Raw genomic sequence first — 7,397 nt, 5'->3', positions numbered from 1 at the left:
CATTTTGTGGGGTTTGTTTTTTTTTTACCTCTTTTTTGCAGTTGAATTTTAGTTTCAAGGCTTTATGATCAGAAAATATGTTTGGTATAATTTCAATTTTTCTGAATTTGCTGATGTTATTTTTGTGGTCCAACATATGGTCAATTCTTGAGAATGTTCCATGTACACTAGAGAAAAATGTATGCTCTGGCACTTTGGGATGAAATGTCCTATAGATGTCTATCATATCCAATTGTTCAAGTGTTTCATTTAAGGCTAATATTTCTTATTGATTTTCTGTTTGGATGAACAATCTAGAGCCGTCAGCGGGGTATTGAGGTCTCCAAGTATGATTGTATTTTTGTCAGTTTTTTTCATTAAGCCAGCCAGTAGCTGTCTTATATATTTTGGTGCTCCTTGGTTTCGTGCACATATATTAAGAAGTGTTATGTCTTCTTGATTCAGTGTTCCCTTAATTATTATGAAATGACCATTTTTGTCTCTAATTACCTTTGCTGTATTGTAGTCAGCATTGTTAGATATGAGTGTTGCTACACCTACTTTTTTGGGAGATATTATTTGCTTGGAGTATTATTTTTCAGCCTTTCACTTTGAATTTGTTTTTTTGTTTGTTTGTTTTTGTTTTGGGTTTTTTTTTTGTTTTTTTTTTATTCCCTTCTTTGTATTTCTCTGCTTCTCTTCATTTTGAACAGACAGCATGCCTCACTTATATAAGACAGTACTTACCACCCCATGCTATATTTTTAAATTTTTTCTTTTATTAATTTTTAGAGAGGAGAGAGAGTGAGAGAGAGAGTGAGAGAGAGGGGGGGAGGGAAGAGCAGGAAGCATCAATTCCCATATGTACCTTGACCAGGCAAGACCAAGGTTTTGAACCGGTGACCTCAGCATTCCAGGTCGACGCTTTATCCACTGCGCCACCACAGGTCAGGCCAAAAAAAATATTCTTTTTTTTTTTTAATTTTATTTATTTATTTTTAGAGAGGAGAGAGAGATAGCCAGAGAGAAAGAGAAGGGGGGAGGAGCTGGAAGCATCAACTCCCATATGTGCCTTGACCAGGCAAGCCCAGGGTTTCAAACCGGCAACCTCAGCATTTCCAGAATTTGTTTTTATCCTTGTAGCTTAGATGTGTTTCTTGTAGGGAGCATACAATTGGATTTTCTTTTTTAATCCATTCTGCGACTCTGTGTCTTTTTATTGATGAGTTCAATTCATTTACATTTAGTGTAATTATTGACACTTGAGCATTTCCTATTGCCATTTTATATATTGCTTTCTGTTAGTTTTGTATCTTGTTTGATTTTTCTCTTTTGTTTTTCTATCATTTTTTGGGGGGGTGTAATCCAATATTCTTTCCTCTGTTACTTCTTTTTTCAAGTCATGTGTTTCTGTGGTGGTTTTTTCAAGGATGGTTACCATTAAGTAATGGAAAGGGTACATACCATGTTCATTGTAGTACAGTATCTCATGAGTGCTTCTGCACTCCATTTTCCTTTGCTATTGTTAATCTCCATCCTCTCTCCTTTTTTTTTGGTTTTGGTTGTCACAGTTTAAATTTAATTTTATTGTGTTCTTGGTGGAGCTTTTACTTGTGGTTTTGTTTTGTTTTGTTCTTTGTATCTGGTTGGAAAACCCCCTCTAGTATTTCCTCAAGTGGGGGTTTTCTGGTGATAAATTCCCTCATCTTTTCTGTATCTCTGAATGTTTTTATTTCTCCTTTGTATTTGAAGGATAGCTTTGATGGTTATAGTATTCTTGGCTGGAAGTTCCTCTCTTTCAGAACTTTAAATATTGGGGCCCACTCTTTTCTAGTTTGTAGAGTTTCTGCTGAGAAATCTGATGATAATTTAATAGGCCTTCCTTTATATGTTGCATTCTACTTTTCCCTGGCTGCCTTGAGAATTTTTTCTTTGTCATTGGTTTGTGCCAATTTTATTATGATGTGTCTTGGAGTAGGTTTGTTGGGGTTAAGATAACTTGGTGTTCTGTTTGCTTCTTGAATTCAAGGTTTTAGTACTTTCCATAGGCTTGGGAAGTTCTTGTCTATTATTTGTTTGAATATGTTTTCCATTCCATTTTCTCTCTCTTTTCCTTCTGATATACCTATTATTCTTATGTTGCTTTTTTTGATGGAATAAGATAATTTCTGTAGGTCTTTTTCATTTTTTTTTTTCATTTGTGAGTCTCTCTCCTCTTCTCTCTGTTGTGCCTCTAGTTGCCTATCTTCTATGTCACCAATTCTCTCTTCTATCTGGCCTGTTCTATTAGCTAAGCTTGTTACCTCATTTTTCAGTTCATGAATTGAGTTTTTCATCTTAGTTTGATTTGTTTTCTTTGTTTCAATTTCCTTGGTAATATATTTTTTTGTTGTTGTTCATTGACTTGTTTTTTGAGCTCCCTAAATTATCTTTCTGTGCTTTCTTGTATATCTCTGAGTATTTTTAGGATTTCTATTTTAAATTTTCTGTCATTTAACTCCAAGGTTTCCAATCTATTAAATTTTTTTTCTATAGATTTTTCCTCATCTATCTGTGCTATATCTCTGTCTTATGTATTCATGATATTTGATTTCCTTTTTCTTAATGGCATCTAAGGGTGGTTTTGTTAATAATGCTAATAAGAATTGATAAAGAATAAAAAAATTAAAAAGAAATTAATATTATTTCTTTATTTTGAGAAAATACTGTAAAAAACTGAGAATTATGTTGTGCAAAATGGAACAAAAACTACCTAGCACAGAGGACCAGAGATGGGGAGAAGTGACAGAGGGGCAAAAAACAAGGTAAGGACCCACAAAATGCTGCAAGGAAAAAATTTGGATGATGAATAAAATAATTTGCTTGTAAATGATGATCAAATGAGAGATATAGTGAAAGAGACAAGAAGAAAACAAAAAAAATAAAAAAATACTATTGTATTAAGTTGAACAAAAACTACATAGAATGGAGAGCCAGCATTGGGGAGAATGCTAATTTGTTAAAAAGCACACAAAATGCCACAAAGACAAAATTTGAATCCAAAATAAAATAATTTGTTTGTGAGTGAGGATCAAATGAGAGGAAAAGTGAAAGGGAAAAGAAGAAATTAAGAGAGAGGGAGAAAAAAAAAGAATGGGAAATGTAACACCTATGGGTAATGGAGTTCAAGATGAAGAGAAAAGAATAAGACAAAAAGAGAATATAAAGACCAAGGTGTAAGAAAAAAAATAAAGATAAAAAAGTGAAAGAAAAAAAGTAAAAAAAGTTATAAAGACTGTGGATTATTCTTGATTTTGAGAGGTTATTTTCTTCCTTTTTCCTTCTTCTCTCTCTTTTTCGTCGGTGGCACTATACCCCAGGCTCTGTCCCTGTGGCATGCTTAGGAAGAGATTTACAGTTGATGAGTCGCTATGGTGATGACATATACTAGGCCTCAGTTTCTTTGGTAGTCGGGGCTTGTTAGCGTTTGCAGGCTCCAACAATGGGAGAGTCCGTTTTCTCAGAGCCTCTGTCCAAGTCTCTCCTTCCTGAACCAGCAGCCTGGTTATTCAGCTGTGAAGTTGCCCCTGCCACTGCCTGGAGAGTAAGAGGCCCTAAGAGCTGCCAAATTTCCACACTATCCCCACTCAATGCCAATTGCTCTCAAGGTGTCTTTCTATGAGCCTCCAGGCATGTCCAGTATGCCTCTGCACTCTGCAGGATGACTCTCCCCAGGTTTTTTGCACTTTGTAACCTGTATTGGCTGGCAGGAAGATGCCTTAGTCACTGCCTGCAGAACAAGAGGTCTTAAAAGCAGCCAAGTCCCTCCTCCAGGTCCTTTTAGAGCATAGCCCTGAGTATGAAAGCTCTGCTGACCAGAGCCACCAGCTTAAGCAGGTAGGGGGGCGAGTTGACTTCTGTTCAGGCTCCTTTCTAAGGTTCCCTGGGTATATCTAGTTAAATTTGCCTTAGTGTTCCATGGGATTGCTCTCTGCAGGCTTCTTCCTTGTTAAGAAGCCTACAGTCTAGCTTGCCCAACTTCTGCAATGTTCTCTGAGGTCTGTTCCATAGGAATGTGTTTTTTACCCTGTATTGGCTGGCAGGAAGTTGCCCCAGCTATTGTGTTTAGAGCAAAAGGCCCTAAAAAATATCACGTCTCTCCATCGGGTTCTCTTAGATCGCTGACCTGAGAAAGAAGACCTTGTCAGCCAGAGCCACTGCCAGTGTAAGCCAGCTGGGCAGTGAACAGACTGTGGGTTAAGCTAATTTCAGCGATTGAATTTGTGGCTCTGCTCCAGAGACTGTCTGCAAGGTGCCTGCGTGCTCCTCCCCCTAGTACTTCCGTATTTTTTCTTCCCAGGTAATGTGCTTTGTTAGCTTATATGACCTGCAGAGATGCTCTGCCCGGAGAAGTCCGGGGATGGGGAAGTCAGCTTTCGTTCACTCCCCTTGCGCTGTTGTTTGGGGAGCAGGGATTACACCAAGACTCTGCTAGCAGCTCACACAGAAGGCTACTGCTGACAGTGTTCAACCCTGCCCCTCTGTCTGGGAACAGGGGTGCCCACGCCCAGGGTGCTAGGAGGAACCACTCGCACACTGTCCGTGCTCGCTGACCAGGATATCGAGGGTAAACAAGGCAACTGCTTGCCCATCTCTACCAGGGTCTGCCACTGGTGTTAGCTTGTGTGGGCTGAGTCATGGGTACACTCTCTCTTTGGCTTGAATGTCTCTGCCCTAGCCCAGCTCTTTCCACACCCCTAGCCCTCACTTTCTATCAGTTTCAAGTGAAAGCAGCCCTTGCTCAGGTCAGTGAGGAAGGTGGAGTGCTCCGTTCTCTGTCTTATTTCCTTGAGAGTCAATTGTATATTTAGCTACCATTTCACCAAATTGTACCTTTGTTTGGTGTATGTGTATTTCAGATGCTCCTGCTATTGTTTTTCTGTCTCTAGTTGTTGAGTTTGTTGAAATTTCAAGGAGAGGTATTGGGAGCCCTCCTCATAGCACCATTTCTCTGATGTCACTCTCTATAATTACATTCTAAATGATGAGTGCCCCTATATAAATAAACTATTTCTGGTCAGCCTTTACTTCACTTTCCCTGTCCAGCACCCTCAATATCCATTCCCTAGTATGTTCTTCAATTTCAGTACATATGAGTGACAACCTACAGGCCCTTCTTTTCTTAGCAGGAACTGTATTTTTTCACTCATGGAACTTGACCATACTTGTTGGTCGAGAAGCAGTGAGTAGAGGTAGAGACACATCAGAAGAGGTCAGGAATAATTTTTTCAGGCATTAAGTTCAGTGAGGCCTTTTCATAATCTTCAAGAAGCATAACACTGAACTCCTCTAGAAAAGAGGATAGAATATTCCCAGTATGTTTGAAGTGTCCAGAGACATATAGGAGTTTGAAGCATTCTGGTATCTACCAAATATCCTGGCCCCTCAGGTTCTCATTCCTTCCATATCAGGGCTCAGGCTTCACTATGAGGTATCTGTTGTGGCTGAGAAGTCAGCTACCTTTGCAGTCAGTGCCTCTTACAATTAAGAACCTGATTTTCAACACTCTTACATTCAAGTTCAGGAAATAACAGTTTTCTAAAATTCTGCCAAAGATACTTTCTGGGTTTCATGCTGTACTCTAAATTATTTGGTTTGCTAATCTATGTTTGTAACTTTTTTCCTTCGGATTTCTGTGATGTTAATAATCACCAACAATACCATCTGCATAATAAGCATCAAATGCATTCTTTTTTTTTTTTTCAAAAGCATTCTTTTGAGCACTGGGACAATTACATAGACCACTGCTAACTTTCCACCTGTGTTCTATCTTAATCCATGTTAATAATTGCATTTTACAGGATGCTATGAATTATTTTTTTTTTCAATTTTAAAGGCATCACTTTGCCGTTTATTAACTGACCATATTACAGAAATAACCATGGTAAATACCTTAATTCATCCTTCTGATAAGCCTGTTGATCTGGTCTTCCCTGTGGCCAGCATCTTCACCTTCTACAAAATGGGTAGTCTTTTTCTTCATTCCACCAGTGGAGATGATAATTTGTAGGGCCACAAGAAGTTGTTTGCCTATTTGAAGCATTTCCAACAGTATAGATCTCATGAATTAGATCCTCCATGTTGATGATGCCATATTTACCAAGCGATTGAGCGATCAATGTGTTTTCTGTCAGAGCAATTCTTTTTTTGTTGATTTTGCCATAACCGTGCTTGTAGATCAATTCATTTACTGACTTCAGGTTTGGGTACCCCCATGCAATATATAGTTCCACGACTGTCAGCATGTTAACTGAAGCCTTGTTGAGCTTCACCGAGGTGCTGTTGAAGATCTGATGCAGGCACAGAAGCTGCAGCACCTTGCAACTTTTGAGCTCACATAGATACCTCTGATCCTGATGACAAATGCCAATTTTGGTTCTGCAGGCACGTAGAAGTTGCCAGCCTTTCTTGCCATCCTAGCGATTCGAATCTCAGTTCTGTACTTCTGTCTATACTCCTTGTGATAGTGCTTAGCTTTTTCGAAGATCAGCTTCCTCCTGGCCTTTTGGAGCATTTTTTGGGCACATTTCTTTTTCAGACATTTGATATCTGGCTCTGCAAAATTCCTTCACTTTTCTTCAGAGTTTCTGGCACATCAGGAACCTTCTTCTTCTTCTCACTGGCATTAGCATTTTTCTTCTCTCTGACATTCACATTCTTCTTCTCTTCTGAACCCTCCATGGTTCCAGCCAGAAAAGAGGATGCTATGAATTATTATCATCCCAGTTACCACCAGTAAGAGGGTCTTTGTTGACCTCAGAACAGCAAGTGATCCAATTTCAGAATCCTATCCTCCACTAGCTCTTTGAACCTGAGTTCTCTAGATACATATGCCTAGAAAAAGATTTGATGGCAAGTTAACTGCAGAAAGAATCTCTAAAGAGTAGGAAGTAAAATGGGAAAATAAATTAAATTAATAAAAGGTGTTCTAATTATCCAGGTTACCACTGAAGGTAACTGAGGTTCAAGTTTGAGGGAAACCTTTGCAACATGCCCAATTATCTGATCCAAGATTAAAGAAAGCTAAGACATTTATTCTTCAGTTCACTAGTGTTAATGAATCAGTGACAATCACTAAGAGATTAATCTAGATCATTTTCAGCCCATGAAGTGGGAGGAGTCTAGAGAAAGCTCTCCAGCAGAAAGAAGGACACTGCTGACATATCTGGGAATTGTGGGCCAAGGGAATATAAGTGTGGTTCCAATAGCATCTACTACATTCATTGCAGGGCAGGGTAATTTGCAATCTGGAGGTGAGTCATCTGGTTTTAGACTTCCCAAGTTAGAAGAAGCTTCCTAAGCATCTCAGAGTAAACACTGACTTTAGTGTTGGTTACTAGGGGAAAAAAAGTACTTTTAAAGACATAGAGTTTTCAAAG

At 38.7% G+C, this 7,397-nt stretch overlaps 1 pseudogene; it reads right to left on the bottom strand.

The window, feature by feature from the left end:
• Window positions 1-5,911: 5,911 nt before the first annotated feature.
• On the bottom strand, window positions 5,912-6,633 carry LOC136378627 (large ribosomal subunit protein uL30-like; annotated as a pseudogene).
• Window positions 6,634-7,397: the final 764 nt, after the last annotated feature.

Source organism: Saccopteryx leptura, chromosome 7, assembly GCF_036850995.1.
Source record: "Saccopteryx leptura isolate mSacLep1 chromosome 7, mSacLep1_pri_phased_curated, whole genome shotgun sequence".
In the NCBI taxonomy this organism is placed as follows: domain Eukaryota; kingdom Metazoa; phylum Chordata; class Mammalia; order Chiroptera; family Emballonuridae; genus Saccopteryx; species Saccopteryx leptura.
This window is presented reverse-complemented; position numbering and strand designations above follow the sequence as displayed.